We start from the raw sequence: 20,437 nt of genomic DNA on the forward strand, positions 1-20,437 counted from the left end.
CACCAACCTCAAACTTTAGAGGTTAATTAAAATCACCAATCCTAATATATGAACAATAGCGAATATTCCCTCATTAAACAATGTTCTTAAGTTTTCAGCCCCGTCTTTGCTGTAGAAAGCACATGATTCAGTGAAGCAGCTCTGACATCAGTCCTGACACCTCGACTCAATAAACCAGCATTATGTCATTCTGGACAGACTCTATTATTTTTGGTTTGTGTCCATTAATATAAAATGCTTTTGGGAAGCTGACATGTGCATTATCAGTGTGACATGTTCTTCTCCATTTAAAACTATTGTAAACAACGTTTTGCTCAAATTGTTTAATTAATGTTACACATGCAGATTTAAGACATTAATGACTACACAAAGATGACATGGAATACTTGTGCTTTAAAAAAAAAATTAACTAAGATGCACTTTTCCTTATTAAGGGAAAACATGCATATTACAATATATTTAAATAGTTATTCTTAATGCATTTCATTTCACCGCTAATTTTTTGCTACTAAACCTGGCATTGTAAATACTATGACCATTTGTGACACTATGGCAGACTGCTCTGGATTAAAAAGCCTCTGCTAAATGAATACATGTAAATGTGAGCTCTACACTACAATCTTTATGCCATTAACAAAAAAAAGCTTCACTGGCTAATTATGTGTCAAATACTGAATATGCGAATCTAGGCACACAATTCAAACAAGACAGAGATAACAGCATCACAGTTAATGCATGCACAAGATACTGAAAAAACGAAGACCACCCTCATCTTTACATACAGTACAAAACTGTCACTGTCAGCTCTAGTAGTAGTTCTTATTATCAGTCAACATTAATATCAGTCAAACAGAGATAGCATAATGCTATTTAATGACAACGACTGAGATGCACACAAGCCTGAATGAAATAAACTTCTATTGTGACCGTTTCATATCCTTCAGACGGACATATGAATATAAAATACACACGTCTGCTGATAGACTGTATAAACTTCACCTCACCAAACACCGTCCAGCATACTGACACTCAATCTCGGCAGTATTCCTGTAAGACCAGCCGCCCCAGATCCCGTCTGTGTGTGTGTGTGTGTGTGGGTGTGTGTGTGTGTGTGCTGGTTTTAAGAGGTTGTGGCCTCCCTGATGTGATGTCACAGGTGAACAGGAAAGACTAGGAGTTTGATCTGTGACTGACTGGACATGAATGGTGTAAGATGATAGCAGAGACTGAGAAACACACACACACACACACAAATAGGAAACTGTATTACCTGTAAACACACTTCAGCCATGAGCAAACAGACATCAGAAAGGCAGCAGGGCAGACAAACACACAGCACAAGTGTGTTAAAGTCACAGTAACACACGCACACACAGCTGGTCATCCACTGTTTCTGGATCTGTTGTGTGAAACCCTTTTCTATCAGGGTGGGGACTTTCATTTGACTTAAACTGTTTTACACTGAGCTAATGATAGTTTAGATCATCTAACAATACATGTGTCCCTCACACAAACCTTTCTGCAGTTTTATATTCTCCTGAAGTCATTTATGTTTATTAAGTCATTTTTCTCTCTGTCTACCTCAGCATAGCTGATTTCAGGTTAAACTAGTCCTCACAATGGGCAAAACCTGACCCACACACACACACACACACACACAACGCCCATGTGGACTCACATTTCAGACAATGCCGTCACATTTAGCAGGAGTATGTCATCACTGTGGTCTCTTTTATCAGGAACACACACACACACACACACACACACACACCTTAGTTAAACTAAATACAGAGTCAAGGTGTTAAAGTTCATCTGCTGATAAACATGTCTACAAAGAGATGTGACTCAAAACACATGCACACATCTAGGTCCTATGTAAAAGGAATGAGAAATTTGTTATATAAAAACTGATACATAAATGAAAAAAATAAACAGATAGATAAATAAAAATAATTATGAGAGATAAATGAGCAAATAAATAAATAGATCAATAAAAGAGATAAATATTAAAATAGAAAGAAGAAACAAATAGATAGATAAATCAAAATAAACAATAAAAATATGAAATCTGTAAATAGGTCAATAAAAAGGATGACAAATAAATTAATTAAAAATAATTAATAAAAAATAAATGGATGGGTGGGTGAATAAAAAGAAAGAAAGAAAGAAAGAAATTAACAAAGGAAGAAAGGAACAAAGAAAGAAAGAAAAAAAATTAGGTAGGAAGGAAAAAAGAAGGAAGGAAAGAAATTAAGGAAGGAAGGAAGCAAGGAAGGAAGAAAGAAAGAAATGAAGAAAGAAAGAAAGAAAGAAAGAAAGAAAGAAAGAAAGAAAGAAAGAAAGAAAGAAAGAAAGAAAGGAAGGAAGGAAGGAAGGAAGGAAGAAAGAAAGAAAGGAAGGAAGAAAGGAAGACAGAAAGAAAGGAAGGAAGAAAGAAAGAAAGAAATGAGGGAAGGAAGGAAGGAAGACAGAAAGAAAGGAAGGAAGGAAGGAAGAAAGAAAGGAAGGAAGAAAGAAAGAAAGAAATGAAGGAAGAAAGAAAGAAAGAAAGAAAGAAAGAAAGAAAGAAAGAAAGAAATGAGGGAAGGAAGGAAGGAAGAAAGAAAGAAAGAAAGAAAGAAAGAAAGAAAGAAAGAAAGAAAGAAAGAAAGAAAGAAATGAGGGAAGGAAGGAAGGAAGAAAGAAAGAAAGAAAGAAAGAAAGAAAGAAAGAAAGAAAGAAAGAAAGAAAGAAAGAAAGAAAGAAAGAAAGAAAGAAAGAAAGAAAGAAAATGAGATTTGAATAAACACCCTAAACCCAACTAAAAGGGAAAAAGTACTAAAAAGGATAAAATAGTTTATAATAAGAAACAAAGTCCCAGTGATTTAAAGCAATTCTAATAAACAGAGCTGCCATTGTGAACCGCACTGAGAGATATCAAGCCACAATTACTTTAAAATCACCCAAACACAAGTACACAAGAGCTTTAAAGACAGTGAAACAGCAGGAATGAGGAAGACTTTGGTCTGGTCTCTGGTAATTAAACTGACCTCAGCTCGATCACACACACACACACACACACACATGTCTAACAAACCTCAGATGCTTTTCATTCAACTAAACAAAGGGCTTCATTCACAGCTGAACCTGCGTGTTCCCCTTCATTGTCTCAAAGATGCAAAAACCAGAATCAAGTTCTGAGACCTGAAAACCACCAAACACACACACACCACAAGAGGAAGTTCTGGTGTGCACCTGTGAGTCAGCGCTCTGTTTGTCAGACGTCATCAGTGTGGTTTGTCATCATGTGGTACTGTCCCTGATCTCATCAGTGTTTCACTGGTTTCTCTTCACCTGGCTGCTGCATCCTTCAAACACTCAACGCTGGCACAATCAACTCCTGGTTTCATGTCTACAGGCCAAACGCAGCTACAGCAAGCACCTCTGATTACAAAAAAAGATCAAGTTAACTCAAACTGCAATTTATTTTAATTGCAATAATGACTTGGCTCTGCAACTGAAAAAAAAAACGGTAATTCTGACAATTTTTACTCACAATTTTAAGACATTTAAAACATGCAATTTTGAATAAGTAAAAAAAAAACTGCGAGATTTAAACTGTCAGTTGCAAGAAAAAAAGTCAAAATTGTGAGATAAAAAGTCACAATTACACAGTTATGCAATTTAAAAGCTGAACTGCTGAACATAAATACAGAATAAAAAGAGATTAAAAAGTCGCAATTACAATAATGCAATTTAAAAAAGTTGAACCGTGAGATCTCGTAATTATGACTTTATATCACAATTCTGAGTTTTATACCACAGTTCAGTCAACTCTATCAGAATTGGCAAATAAACAAACAAACAAACAAAAGAAAAGTGCAGATATATGATTCTCTTCATTCTATTAAACAAATGCCAGTTATAATTAAAAACTACAACCTAATTAGCACTAAACAAATGAACTGTGGGTTTTAATCAGCTTATATGTGACATTATAGTTAATTAAAATTATTTGAGAAAGATTTCATTCATTTAAATAATATTATATATTTAAAAAAAAATTAATTGAAACAAAAATATAAAAAACAAAATGACATAAAGCTGACATTCAAATGAAGACAAAATAAAATTGAACGCAGAAGATGAATAAATACTCCAGTCCTAAATAAAACCCGCTGACGGAGATGAGGAGGGGTTTTCTGAGCTCTGAGATCACACAGAACGAAGCATCATTCATCAGGATAAGAATAGCTCTCGTCTCTCTGGAGCTGGAACAGAGCGAGGACGGATGGAAATAGCCGCCGTTATAAATGAAGGAACGGAGAATTCAATTCTGGGCTCTTCCTGATAGACTCCTAGAGCGGGCTTCTGATTACTCCTGCCTCACGCTAATTAAATGCTGGTGTTGTGACATTGCTTTGCCTCCAGCTGCGAGAAACAGACTGTATGAGACCTGCAATGCAAGGCCAGAAACAGCTTTTCATTACCTCCATGAAGCCACGCAGAGACAGAACTGGCACACACACAGGTTAATCTCGTGTTCAAGCTGGTGTCAAGAAAATGACAGCAAACAAAGACGAGTGAGAGGATGTTTATAGACTCAAGATGTCTGATCCGGAGACTAAAATTAGACTGAAAGCATCTTAAAACATTCACGTGTTAGAAATGTATCAGAGACACAAAACAATATTCATTTTGCCAACATGTCATAGACTTCTGCTATTAATCTCTTTTTAAAAGTTTTAATTTATAAAGTGTTTATTAATATTTTGAATTAGCTTTTATTTTTATATTTTAATATTTTCATTTGTTTATTTTAATTTAGGTTTTAGCTATTTTAATAGGTGCTTTTGTCACTTTTATTACACTGAAATTTTTTTTATCTAGAAACAGTTTTCACTCAAATTGTTAATTAGTTTCACAAATAACTATAGAATTTTAAATTTAAAAAAATTCTATTTTTAATTTTAAAATAGAAAGCATTACATTTTATTTTATGTAAAACATACTCCAATAGTCTTTTTTTATTTTATTTCTAATTTATTTTTATTTCCATTTTAGTATTTCAAGTGAATGTTTATTTTTATGGTCTGGCTTTTCATTTTGATTTTATTTTATTAAAATTTTTCAATTACTGAAACACATTTTTATTCGCTTTAGTTGCAAAAAAAATTTTTGATAGTGTCACACAACCAATCATTGACAGCCAATCAAATTTCACCTGTTTTTAACATCCCAGGAGTGAGTTTATCTGAAATAACAATAACAGGTAAAAAAAATAATAATAATAATAAAATAAAGGTCTGTCTGAACAGAATATAACTGCTGAAAATAGTAAAATGTGTGCAGAGTTTGTAACCAGAATTCCTGTCTGTACAAAAAAAGAAAACAGACATTATGTCATGGACAAAGCTACTAAATATCTTGAACCAAACTCGTGACGTCAATCTTACAAACAAATCTTATCAAATCCTGTAATTAGTTCTTCCTCAAAAATACCAAATGCATCGACTCAGTCTGTATCTTGTGCATGGTGTATAGAAATATTTGTGTCCAATTTGCATTTATTATTTCAAGCAATATGCAAGATGCATGCAATGGGTGTTCAGTCTGAGACTCTCTGGTTCACACACGTCCTTCCTTCTGTTGCATCTCATCTGAATGTCTGTCTGATGTCCAAACACTGGATCGGACACTGATGGGCTCACGGACATCACAGATCGGTTTCATAACAAGACCACTGAGATCAGAGTCTCTCGACCAGAGAGAGACATTCACAGTGGCCTTTTTAATAAGATATGAAACCATTTTTTGCCGTCCTAATAAATGTTTCTGGTCTTATTTTACACAATTCAACACTAAACATTATTGTAAGGAAAATACAAATGTTGGTTTTCAGTCTTTCATCAAAATGCTGAGGAGTGTGGGCAGAATTTAAAGGAATAGTTCACACTAAAATCCTACTGTGAGGTTTTTATCAGCTGTTTGGACTCTTATTCTGACGGCACCCATTCACTGCAGAGGATCTACTGGTGAGCAAGTGAGGAAATGCTACATTTCTCCAAATCTGATGAAGGTGGCCTGAGGGTGAGGACATTCACAGTAATTTTCATTATAGGGTGAACTGTTCCTTTAAAATACTGCATGCATTTACAACCTCACAGAAAAAAAAAAAATATTTGTTTTCACCTTATAAATAAATGCATTGTGAATGATAATTTCTGTGGTCTTTAAAGCCGAATGGCACGAGAGGACATGAAAGGATCAAAACCCATAAACAACTGATTTGAAACAGAACAAAACTACACTCAAAAGAGTTTTTCTCTAAGATCATCAGAGTGCATTTTACAAGAAAATACTATTTAAGTTGTTCTATTTAATGCAGTTTTTGCCTCAGTAATTGTTTGTGAAATTTGCCAGCAATTTCTGAGAGAAAACAGTGTCAACACCAATTTTTTGTCTCAGTATGGCAGAGCGGCTGAGGTTTCAATCGATGCATATGACATGCAACTCAAAGCTTAAACTATGTGATACTGGAGCAGTTAAATATTGACAGCTTTCTGAAAACTGCATGAAATCTCACCGTCATGCACAGAATATTTCACATGGCCAATCAAACTCTGGGTTGAGTGGCTTCAAACCTCTAGCAGTCTGTCGTTCCCTGGAGATCCAGCTTTAAAAACACGCTCATGCCCGGCAGGACATGACGCTTCACGTCTCCCCAGGAGGACACGCACTCTCTCAGGGTTAAACTGGGTAGCAGGCCATCCTGCTGTCTTCAACATGCACACACACACACACACCCTCCAGACAAAATAATTACACATTCTGACGTTCAAAGACAGATGATGTGAGAATGAGCAATGCATGCATGTGTGTGTGTGTGTGTGTGTGTGCATCTATTAAAACCATGAGAGCCGATCATAACAGTGCCGGCGGTCGTTGGAGGGGGTCGTGTTACAGATGGAGAACAGTGTTGCAGCTCTATGTACATGCTAATGATCTACACAGGGTGGGGCGCAGTCACTTCAAGTGTATATTTTATCACATATTTAAAAAAGCACAGTGCTACAGCTCCTAAACATGCTGAATTATTCCCAAGACATGCTGGAAAACTGAACTCACTGTTTTTTTGGTGGAATTTGATGATATTTCCTAAAAACATATAATCTTGTAGGACAAACAAATTGCTTATATGAACTTTTTAAATTATGCATAATAGATTCCCCCAAAAAAATTTTGTTCCCAAATTGGTATAATCTGTATTCTTAAAAAAAAAGAAAAAAGAAGAATTAATAAAAGATGGAGGTAAAATATTTTTTTAACTGTAAAATACCTTTATTAATTTAAATGTTTTAAATATTTTAAATATTGTTTTTGAATCAATGCATACCATGCAACTCAAAGTTTAAAACTATGTGATATTGGAACAGTTCAATATTTATAGCTTTTTGAAAAGGTTATGAAATCTTGCAATCATGTACAGAGATATATTTTTCATAATAGATCATTCCCAAGTTTTCAAAATCTGTGATATAAAATATAATAAAATTAAATTAAATTATATTTTACAAATAATTAAGAGATTGTGAAATATTTGTATTTATTTTATAACATTAATATCTAAATGCCGCAAATATTTTAAATAATATTTCTAAAATATTTTTTGCAAATATTGCATTTTAAATAAAATATTTGTAATTACAGCTGCCAAAAGAAAAACAAAAAAAACTGGATTTACAAATTTCATTCCTAAATTTACAGAGTGGTTGCTAATATTATTCATTTCCTCCCTAAGAATAAATAATCATGATAATCTTCCGTTATCTTGAAAAATAAAGCTGGATTAAGCATCATATAGACATGAATAAAGAGCTTGAATGTGCAGAGCATGCAAAAAAAATAAAAATAAAATAAAAACACTTACAAACCCTGGGGGAATTTTGTTTATAATAATTTGCATTATTATGCCTGCAATTAAAATATATTAAAATTGCATGGTTTGAGATATGTAGTGGAGATTGACCTAAGTGAGCTAAATGTGTCTCTAGGAGCGTATGTACAATTACGAAACTACTTCTAAAAGTTAATTATGTTTTATTAAATATTAAATATAATAAAAATCTAATTTTAGGGTTCAGATTAACAGAACAAAGCGTGTGTACAGACTGAGGAAACACAGAGGTTATCCAATCCCTGGAGTCGTGATGCTACCCCGGCCTGAGCCCAAAAACAGCAGATGGTCCTGAAGAAACATGGCCAATTTACATATAAATCAACAGACAGAGAGAGAGAGAGAGAGAGAGAGAGAATTAAACAACGACCCACGACCCCCAGATCCGAGCAGGAGACTCCATCAGTGACCGCAGACACACTCAAATTCAACATTATCAGACTGCTGCAAATTGGCTTAGCTCTCGGATTAGTCTTGGACTGCTGGATTAGTGTTGGATAAACTTGGCCATAACATGCAATCACACAAATAAACAGTGCATCTTCCAGTTTTCTTCTCGTTGTGACCATGGAAGCATCTCGAGGAGGATGGAGAGAGACTTCATGCATCATGCCTGAATATAAAGGTCATCATAATACTACAACCTTACCCCAAATGAAAATTTACTGCATTTTAAGATTTTTTTAAAAGAATATGCTTTATTTATATGTAGTTTTAACACATGAAGACATTCCAGATATCCCAAAAGAAGGTTTTATCAGGTTATCTCACTTTGTGGCAATTATGGACCCAAAATATTGCTAAGAAGGTACGTACAAAAACATACACAAGAAATATTGTCTGGATCAATGGTGCTTTTGCATTGCACAAAAACAACACAGGAAACAGGAAGTACACACTTCAGGGGAGCCATAAAACTTCAATTTACATCCCATCATCCCTCCAGCATCCAGACGGGACGCTGGGAGGGGCGGCGGGCCTCAAAAACACCCGCATAATCTATGAGACACACCGCTCGCTCGGAGACGCATTACTGACAAGACCCCCGCTGAAATGTTAGTTTAAGAAACATACGTCCTCTAAGAGACTATAGCATCAGTTTTTGGGGGATGGGAGGGTCTCTATGGGATTATAGGTGACCCTGGACCACAAAACCAGTCATAAGGGTCAGTCTTTACATTTAGATTGAATACGCTGAATAATCTTTCCATTGATGTGTGGTTTGTTATGATCGGACGATATTTGGCCGAGATACAACTATTTGAAAATCTGGAATCTGAGGGTGCAAAAAAAATCTGAATATTGAGAAAATCAGCTTTAGTTAAGTTGTCCAAATTAAGTTCTTAGCAATGCATATTACAAAGCAAAAATTAAGTTTTGAAATTTGACCCTGGACCTCAAAAGCAGTCTTAAGTCTCTGGGGTGTATTTGTAGCAATAGACTAAAAATATATTGTATGGGTCAAAATTATCGATTTTTCTTTTATGCCAAAAATCATTAGGATATTAAGTAAAGATCATGTTCCATGAAGATATTCTGCAAATTTCCTACCATAAATATATCAAAACGTAATTTTTGATTAGTAATATGCATTGCTAAGGACTTGATTTGCACAACTTTAAAAATGATTTTCTCAATATTTTGATTTTTTTTTTTTTTTGCATCCTCAGATTCCAGATTTTCAAATAGTTGTATCTCAGCCAAATATTGAATATCCTAACACACCATACAGCAATGGAAAGCTTATTTATTCAGCTTTCAGATGATGTATAAATCCCAGATTCAAAAAAAATGTACAATTGTGACTGGCTTTGTGCTCCAGGGTCACATATATTTACAGTAGGAAATTTACAAGATATCTTCATGAACAATGTGTTGTTGGCTATTTCTACAAATATACCCAGAGACTTCAGACTGGTTTTGTGTCCAGGGTCAGATATAGGTGTTCGCTTCACGGGACGCACATTCTGGAAGCTGACTAACAGGACGTCCAGTAAGAAACTCTAAAGACAGTGTCCGGCAGCTCGATTTCATTGATCTGCTTCTGGCTGGAGGTTCTCCTTCAGTGCGGTGAGATGGGCTCTGGATCTCAGATCGATACTGAGGCTCATGGGTAATTCTTGTCTGTCGGACTGCAGCGATGTTCAGGAAGAGGAATCCGAGCACAGCATGTGTCTGTGCTCAACTATATAATACCATCTCTCTCCAGGACTAAAGCAAGTGGAAACTGAGTCCGTTTAGATGTGTTTAAATGCATAGAGTAGAAACTTGAGAGCAGCTGAAAGCCTCTGATGAAACATTGTAGAAAGCATTTGCGGGGTTTGCTAGGAAGTTACTGTTATGATTAAGAATGTGAGGATCAGCAAAATCTCAAAGTTGCCAAAAAATCTTCAGCTCTGACAAACACGGATTTCTTCTCAAATTTTAAGGCACTAAATGTTAAATATGCACTATGTGAATGGTGTATAGAGTTGGGAGAATAACCGTCAATGCAACATGAAAATAACTATCTAGTATATAACTTTGTCTTAAATAAATCTCTCTGTGTGTCTATCAGACTGTAATGTCAGCCGAGCCGGACTCTTGGCTCCAGAGCCGATCGAGTGTAATATCACTTAAAGTTCATACGCAACATAAACTAAAAAAGAGCAGTGCAGCGGAGCGATAAATCACAGCCAGCGCTGATCTCAGGAAACCTCTCAAACACAGAGATGCACACATAAAAGGAGACTTCCCACTGAGATTAAGTGAATAATTCAAGAAATACTGATGTATCCTATACTTATTTTGATTTTACAAAATAAATAAATAATAATGATATATATTGCACTTCTACTGCTCCAATAATTAACAATTAATCGCTACTAATATACCATATACTTTTGGTTTTAATTAGAGAAAAATAAAGCAAATAAGTAAATACTGATGTGCCAGATTGCTTTTATAAATAAACAAATAAATCAAATTAATAAATAACAAAATTACTCTTAAATTAAAAATTCAAATTAAATAAATACATAAATAATCTGTATTGATATACCATACTTATTTTGCCTTTATTAATAAATAAATAAATACTAACATATTGTGTACTTAAGTAAATAAATAAACAAATATTTACTGCTAAAAAACTAAAAAAATAATCAGTGCCATATTTTTTTTATAAATCAATGATTAAAATCAATGCTGACATATATTTATATTTATATTGCATAAATAACTAATTAGTACTGATATACCATATATTTACATTGCTTTTATAAAGTAGTAATAATGCACCATATTGTAAATAATCAGTGATAAAACATTATTTTGCTTTTATAAATAAACGAAAATAGCTGCTGATATATCATGTAATTTATTTGCTTTTATAAATAAGTTCTGAGGTAGCACTTTTGATTAATTTAACAACAACAAATAATCACTACTGAATAACAGTATAAATAAATAAATAATCACTATTTATATATCATATACTTGTTTTGATTTTATACCTAAAGATATGAACACAGACTGCTCTAATGATATTTTTCATCCCCTAACCCTAAATCTAATTCATGCACAAACTGTTTTGCATTTTAAATGATCAGTAAGACATTATTTAGTGTATTTATTAAGGCTTTTTTCTCAAAGGAAGCAGGTGATTTCAGGTTTTACTGTTCTTGTGGGAGCATTTAGTCCTCTTATTGTAGACAAAACCTGATCACAAAAACGACAGCGGCTCCTGCACACACACACAAACACACAATGAGGCTTATTCCAGAGACAGTGAAATGATGATCATGTTACGAGCTCTTATGGGAGACACGTCAGCTGAAAGTAAGTCTCATCGCTGTAGTTATGCTGCATGCATCCCAGACTGCCTTGCGCTCCACCTTCCGCTCAAAGCCAACTAAACGTCTCTGTTTTCTCTCGAAGGGCCCGTCAAAGAGCTGTAATCTCATGACATCATGTGCAAAACATTCACTGTCCCACCCTTGGATTCCTTTGGATTCCCAAAACTAGATCAAGTGGCGAATGCACACAGAAACATCACCATATGATGATAAATTACTTGTGACCTGTTTTAATCATCCACCAGGTGAAAATCTGAACATCTGATCACTTCATAAATTTAATGCACAGCTCTCCTCATACTTAATAGTAATATTAGCCTTTGAAAATTTAATTAAATTTTTAATTAAATTTTTATTTTATTTAAATGTAATAAAATTTTTGCTCAAATAAATGTAGAGATATTAAAACATTTAATAACACGTATAAATGTATAAATATTTTTTATATGTATAATGTGTAAATGTAAAAAAATATAGTAAATAAAAAAATAATAAAAAATATATATATACATATTTAAAATAATATAAAAAATTATAATAGTATATAATTAAATAATATATATATAATTACAAAAATCTGAAAATACTAGGGGTGTAAAGGTTCACAAAATTCACGGTTCGGTTCGATACGATACACTGATGTCACGGTTCGGTTCGGTTCGGTTCGATACGTTTTAGATACAGCAAAATGTAAAAACATCTCAACTTTTCAGAATGCCGCAAGCGCACCGCGGGTCATGTGACAAGAACCAACCAATCAGCTTCATCCTTTCCCGTAACAACGTTGAGAGCTCAGCCAAGATGAAGGAACAGCTGATCGTAGTTGTATATGGATTGCAATTTTGAAATAAATTCAGTAGCAGAGCTACTGCAAGCGATTTTTAGAGCTGCAAATCCATTTATCCTTCGCTGAAATTTCCGCGTCTCATGGAGAGAGCACGTCATTGTTGCTTAGCAAAGACAGACGCCTCATGAGCGCTTCTGCCCGAGCGCTTTGGAAAGGAGGAGAAAGACGCGCTTAGCGTTTTCCATGCGTTTTTAGGCACGATATGTGAACGGCCCCTAAGGCGCTCGCTCACTCAGCACGCGCTGAAGGCTCGTTGCAAAATGTCTAATGCATTTAACAGACCAGAAATATAAGATCCTAAAATAACCAACAGGTCTGGTGTTTGGGTTGGATTCCCTGTAAGCTATAGTGTCTAAATGCTGCAGGGATAGTTTGCTGCGTGCATGTTTCTCCTTTTTTTCGTCTTTTCCCAGATAGTACTGACGCATATATCCCAGATATTCCCGCTGGTTTTTTTTTTTTTTTTTTTTTATTCCCGCTGGTGTACCCTGTCATGTTGCAGATGCGACATACCGTTGTTTTTTTATCCACCACTCTCTTGCCATCACCATTATAGCTTAAAGGGAATCCAAAGTGCACCCAAACACCAGACCTGTTGGTTATTGGAGGATCTTCTCATTTCTAGTCTGTTAAACGCATTGGCTATTTTGCAACGAGCCTTCAGCGCGTACTGAGTGAGCGAGCGCCTGCTGAGTAGCCTAACATAAACATATAAGATGGTGTTTTTTTCTTCTTCGGGAGTGTCAGGGGCGTTGCCTGTTACGTTGTTTGGGTTATTGGGCTACCTTGTTGAACGCATATCATTATATTTCTTTCTCTCTCTTTTTTTTTTTTTTTTCAAATATAATTAATTACTCCAACGAACCGTTTGGTATACATAATGCGTACCGCGTACCGAACCGAAAGCGTCGTACCGAACGGTTCAATACGAATACGCGTATCGTTACACCCCTAGAAAATACATATATAAAATAAAATACAAAAATATATATAAAATACAAAATAAATAAAATATTTAAATATGTAAAAAAGAAAAAAAAATTAAGCTGTCTAAACTTTCCGGTGTGAGTGAAATGAGAACAATGCATAGCCTGTGGTAGAATAGGGCTTTCTATAATTCATCAGAGCCCCACTGACTCGACTCCACCTCTGCTGCTGTTCAAGACACACACAGGTATCAGGTACAGCGCTGAGAGCAGAGAAACAGACCAAAGACAGACAAAGAAACACAAAACCTTCTTGTGCAACCTAGTATAAAACAGTTTGAACCAAACAATTCACAATGATTCACAAAGTTTCTGTAAAAATACATTCATAGGTTTTTATTGCTTCTATGCACATTTATACACGTGCACATGAATGAAGATGATTAAATGATAATAGATGCAAAAGACAGAATTTTTGAGTATAAAAACGTTTGTTTGTTTTTTGAGTATTGATAACAACAATAATATTAATGCTTTTGATTCCAAACCCTAAGTGCTAAAATACAAGAAAAGCAAATATAAATAGAGGACACTAAATAATAATAATAATAATAAACTATAAACTGGAGGGTTGGATTGAATGTAAAAACGGCTTCAGAAGTCTGCAGATGGAGGATTTTACATGTAAAGTACTCCAGACAGGCAATCCCATAATGCACTGGGCAGGCTCCATAACTTTGAAGTGAATAAGCATGAGTGTGTGAGTGTGGTGTGGACTGCAGGGAATGCTGGGTGTGCGAGTGATGGATCTGGCACGGACTAACAGATTTCCCACCAATCATAGTTTGGAGAACAGCACGTCAGTCCCAAAACATCTCTGAGCGCACATGCACACCTGTTTGGCTGCTAAACCAAACATGCACTCAATTCACCCTGGAAGAGATGAGAGGACTGGCTTTAAAACAGCTCTACAGAACAATCCTCAAGCATTTACCTGCTTACAGACCATAGGTGATGTGCATAAACCTCTGAGTCAAACTATGATTTCAGACGGCTGGAAGATTTAAGGAGGATGCTTGTAGCGGAGACTCGCAGGGGAACAAGGTGTGGTTTATATAACTCTCACACGGCCAGTGAAAGGCCTGCAGATGACTTCAGCACACAATCCCCTTCCAGCATATGATAACCATAAAGAGCAGAACGACGAGGGAGAAACCTGGGTGTGATCTTACACTCTGAAAGAGAGAGAGAGAAATACGAGACCATGGAAAGAGCCGGATCTGTGAGACACCTTTGAGTTATTGGTGTGAGTCTGACAGACCGAGGTGTGATGCTCACTGGAGAAAGTCCACAAGGTCCAAACACACACACACACACACACACACACACACACACACACACACTGGGTTTCTGGGTTTTATTGGGACATTCCATAGGTGCAATGGTTTTTCTGCTGTACAAACTGTATTTCTCTCCCCCTACACCTAAAACTAATCCTTACAAAACAATATTCTGCATTTTTTGATTTATAAAACACATAATTCTGTATGATTTATAAGCTTGTTACCTCAGGAGAACCAATCAAATGTCCCCCAAAGGACAATAATTTTAGATGTTGTCATCCACACATCCAGACATCTAAATTAAGAGATACCAGATTATATATTACTGCTTTAATAAATATATACTGGTGGATGAATGAATGATGCTCTATGAACTTATTTTGCTTTAAAAATAAATATATAAACAAACAAATTAATAAATACTTTTAGGCAAAACAAATACTAATATACCGTATGCTTGTTTAGTTTTTATAAATAAGTAAATAAATAAATAAAATCACTACACATTTAGTATGCCATACTAATATCACTTTTAAATAAAAAACATGTGATGTGTACTATATTTTACTTTTATAAATTAATAAACATAAATAGATAAATAAATAAATATATATAAATATATAATATATATATATATATATATATATATATATATATATATATATATATATATATATATATATATATATATATATATATATATACTTTTAGATAAACAAAAACTGATATACCCATATACTTATTTTTGCTTTTATAAATAAAAAAATTGATGTACCCTAAACTTTCATTGCTCATAAATAAAAGACTACATATCACCATAATTATAATTAAATAAATAAATAAATAATTTATAATATATTCAAGAACATTCACAACTTTTCATAAAAATAAATAAATAAATAAAATAAAATAAAGATTTACATTTTTTTTTTTAAGTCCATAGTACGAGGTCCACTTAATCCAACCAAATTTAAGGGGGCACACACCCGTCACTCATGGGCATACATATATGCATGCACACACACACACACATATATGCACGTGCGCACGCACACACACACACACATATGCAGGCGCACACACACACACACACACTTATATATGCATGCACACGCATGTACACACACACACACACACGCACACAATTCTTCTGTAAATGAGGGGAATCCGTGACGCAGCTGTCTCCATCCACCAGCTGTCCAGCTCCTCCCTCATGAAGCCCAATACTCAGAGGTGCCCATCGCCATGACAACCTGCTGAATAATGCACGCCTGCACGGCATGCTGGGAGTTTAGCGCTCCAGCAGAGCACACACATACTGCTCTGTCTTCACTCTTCAAAGAGCCTCTATTTTACACATTCTCAGCACTTTATTCTCTCCCTGAAGTCCACTTACTTTCAAGTTTCTTTCACCAAAACACCTCTGATTGTGTTACCACACTTTCTCCAATCCACGGCTATATTTGTCATGTTTTCCAGGAAAAAATACCTGAATATCCTTAAAAAAAAAAAATCCTTCATCTTGAATATCTGCCAATGCAATAAAGCAAAATACAATTGCATTGAAGACACAATGCCAGGTTTGCATCTCAGGAATTGTCTTTTTATAAAAAAAGAAAAGACCAAAAGTGCTTTTGTAAACATCAGATGTGCTGTGCTGTGATTGGCTGATCTGCACACAGTGTATCAGACATCAAAGACGCGCAGGCATTACAGTAAGAGGCTCTTGTTTCCTGCTCCATCATCTGATCTGTTCCAGTCTATGTTTTGCAAGTCTGTTGAGGTGAACGGGTATAAATAAAGAATGAAGCCTTCCAGATAATACATTTTTGCTTTAGCATTACAGCATTAAGCAACATCTTGAGTCTAATCATGAGAAAAACCCGTTCTGTTAACATGCAGCAAAGCTTCCTCAAACTCAAGTCTGTCATTCAGCTCACGCAGACCATGCTAAACACTACAGTCTTCAAACAAGACTCGGAGACGTCATTATCCTTAAACAGCTCTCCAAATAAACATTCTGGGAGCTTTTGCCCGTGTTTCATATCTTTGAGGTGTTCCCTATGCTATAGTGTGCTCCAAACTGTTTTTTTTTTTTTGTAGATATTAAAAATAAAAGTAGACTATTCAGTGACACTGAAGACTGGAGTAACGATGCTGAAAATTAATCTTTGCATTACAATAATAAATTACATTTTAAAATGTATTCAAAAAGAAAACACTTTTTTTAAATTGTAATAATATAATTGTTCACAATATTTTACTGTATTCTTGGTAATTTGAATGCAGCCTTAGTGAAAAAGATCTTACTTGCCCAAACATTTGATTGATACTAAATATTTAAGAAATACAATAAATAGTCATGTTTTATATGCATAATAGTATTAAATATATATGCACATTTTTTTTTATTTTTTATGTAATGCTATAATCATGTCCCAGTTTCCTGTTTTAATATGCTAAACCATTTAATGGGCTCTTTAAAACATTTTTAATCCTCACAATCCAGTAGTATCTTTGCTTTATGTTTTCACTTAATCAACCACCTGATATTTTACATGCTTAAATGTCCACTAATAAACATTATGAGTAATGTTTGCATGCACATGTAGGAATAAAACTATAAACATACATTTAATTTTAACAGGAAGTTAACTTCTGGGCCCTTTATGCACGTTGCATGCTATTGGATGAATTTTGCATGCAGACTCTTTTATAGTTCTTCGTCACATCAGAGTGGGTGGTGGATGTTTTATGGTTCATGCTGTGGGGGAGTAAAAAATGAATTTCATAAAGGATTCAGCTGGAATATGAGTGATGACTGAATACAGTCATGTTTAAAATAAGAAAAAGGAAGCTTATTAAATTAGTAATTAACAGAGACAGAGCTTTGAGGAACTCAAGATGACCGTCATTGTGTGAGTCAAAAAATCAAGTGAAGGAAGACGTGGTTTCTGATGACATATTAAGGTCTTATGAAGAGAAACAATCAGTCTGTGCAAAAAACTGAACGTTATTCACAGTATTATTACCTGTAATCCAGAGCCACAGGCGAACAGTCCAGAGTGATGTCCGGTTCACAAATGAATCATTCTTTTGAAACGATTCTTTTTAGTGATCCAGTGAATCGGTTCACCAAATCGAACTGAATCATCTCAAACAGTTTGTGGCTCAAGTTACTCAATCAAACCTCGCTTTCAGACGTGTGACAGTCACTCCGACTCGAAATGAGTGAATATACTGGCGTATCTGACCCTGTGATGAATGATCTCATTCAGCGCTCCAGTTCACCCAACAGTCACTGAACTGAGGAAACAGTTCGACTCGATCCGTTAACCGAACACTTAAATGAAGGGGTGCAATGAATGTTTTTATAGTTTCTCGTGGTTTATGTGAAAAGCTGAACTGATGAACACGAGTTTATTCCCTTTATTTGTTTCAGACATGAAAAACATTCACGTTTCACATCATTTCTGGGTGCAATAATAATATAACTGTGTATATCATTGCATGATCGCATCGGAAAAAAACTAGTGAATTAAACCAGTTCATCGAAACGAACTGTCCGAAACAATCAGTTCAAGGAAAATAATCAGATTTACTCTGGATTACAGGTAATAATATACCATTTCTTGCACAGACCAATCGTTTCACTTCATAAGACCTCATTAGGTCTATATTGTCAGGAACACAGGGTTTTAGTTTTGTATTCATATGGTTTTTTCGACTCTCAAAAACAGGCAGCTGCTGAATCACATTTTACAAATCACAAAGGACCACGCTTTCAGCTAAAAATCTTCTTCTATTGAAGAAATGACATCTTTGGATGACATGAAGGTGAGTAAATTAACAGCGGATTTTCATTTTAGGGTGAACTAGCTCTTTTAAGAAACAAAGTGCATTAAATAATACAGTTATGAGCGAGGATGACAGTGGAAAACAAATGCAACATCTTTAACAAGGTACAGCTCATAAATGAGGCTATGGATTTCTGAGTGGTTTATAGCATGCTGCTAACTGGTGTTTTAAGCACATTTAAGGTGCTCTGGGTGGTTTCTGATAGCCTTGATATCCATGTGATATTCAGGATGAGGGGGAGGAAGGGCGAGGAAGAGGAAGAGCTGGGGCCGGAACAGAAACGCTGCTGCAGTATTTCTTCGGATCTCATTCGGGGCCTCGCACTGAGACGATAACGTACAATGACAGGTATTGCATAACGATAAAAAAGCCAGGGAAAACTGGGCCACAGGAACGCAAAATCAGAACCCGCACGCATGCTGCAAACCCACTGAAGCTTCAGAAGATACACAAACTAGATTTGTAGAAGCAAATTAGGTTATACAATCCTGTTTCCGAACATTACAGTACATCCAGTTCTTCTTATACACATCCCGAGCAAAGACAATTCTGAAAATGCACAAAAAGTTTACTATGAACATACATAACAAGAGCAACAATTTCAATGCTATTATAATGAGATGCTTCAGACTTTATGTTTTTGAGCACCAATTAGGCATCGTCTTTCTTTAAATGTGGGTGGAGCACGACGTTATCTCAGTTTAAGTTTCATAATCGTGGTACAATGAACCGTTTTTAAAGATCAAGGGAAATTCGACTACTTATTATATGACACGTTTAAGCGGTCACATGAAAATCTGAGCAGCGATACCAAAGGAGCCAGATCAGACGCTCCACTGCCTCCCACACTCTTCCTGTGTGTGCTGATGCTTTTTCTTTAAGGACGTGACCTTAAGAATAAACCCTTTTTATTCCCATCTCTGCAATGGGTACAGACTCAGAGTAGCTGCATTGTCCGCTGCTGTAACTGCATTCTTGCTTCTGTTAGTAACACTCGCAGAGAGACCAGGAAAAAGAATATTCCCACATGCTTTTCTACTCGCATCAGGAACCTTCTTTTCTACTCAGCCATGCTTCTTCCAGTATTTCTATAAACAGATTATGAAAAGACCATCACATGTTTTTTTTCCAAATAAATTTATATTTTTCTTCAGCGAATATGCATTAAAATAAACTGACTTCAATTAAATGCTGTTCTCTTGAACATTCTATTCATCAATGAATCCTGAATATAAAAATGCATCACAGTTTCCACCAAAAATATGAATCAGTACAACTGTTTTCTACATTGATAGTAATCAGTAATGTATCTTGAGCATCAAATCAGCATATTACAATGATTTCTGAAGATCATGTGACACTGAAGACTGGAGGAATGATGCTGAAAAATCAAATAAATGCAGACTTGATGGGCACGAGACTTAGACTGTGCCAAATAATCAAGAAGGTGCTCAAAAAGCATTTAAAGGAACTTGAATGCAAGGCACTGATTTTTGGTTTTCACAAGCATCCACAAACGTCTAGCATCATGATGACGAATTTTGCATATCCAACAGTATTTACATTTTCTACAGAAGTCTATTTTGTAATATACAACCTTATCTAGTCTGTTGTTGTTATACAGAAGAAGAACTGCAAATAAACATTTGTGCATGCATGCACAACTTCTGACATATGTGCAGTCTTAAAGA

The 20,437-nt window shown here is 35.2% G+C and overlaps 1 protein-coding gene across 4 annotated transcripts in view; it reads right to left on the bottom strand.

Annotated features, from left to right (window-relative positions):
- LOC113118104 (serine/threonine-protein kinase PAK 1) overlaps positions 1–20,437 on the bottom strand; it is a 42,672-nt gene that overhangs the window by 19,626 nt on the left and 2,609 nt on the right. The window contains exon 1 of one of the 4 annotated variants that reach the window (XM_026287019.1): positions 1,000–1,155. The exons of 2 other annotated variants lie outside the window; for them this stretch is intronic. The gene's annotated coding sequence lies outside the window, so the exon portion shown is untranslated. Of the gene's footprint in view, positions 1–999; positions 1,156–20,437 lie in introns of those variants that run through there. One more of the 4 variants, XM_026287021.1, reaches the window with a different exon arrangement.

This window comes from Carassius auratus, chromosome 18 (genome assembly GCF_003368295.1).
Source record: "Carassius auratus strain Wakin chromosome 18, ASM336829v1, whole genome shotgun sequence".
In the NCBI taxonomy this organism is placed as follows: Eukaryota; Metazoa; Chordata; class Actinopteri; order Cypriniformes; family Cyprinidae; genus Carassius; species Carassius auratus.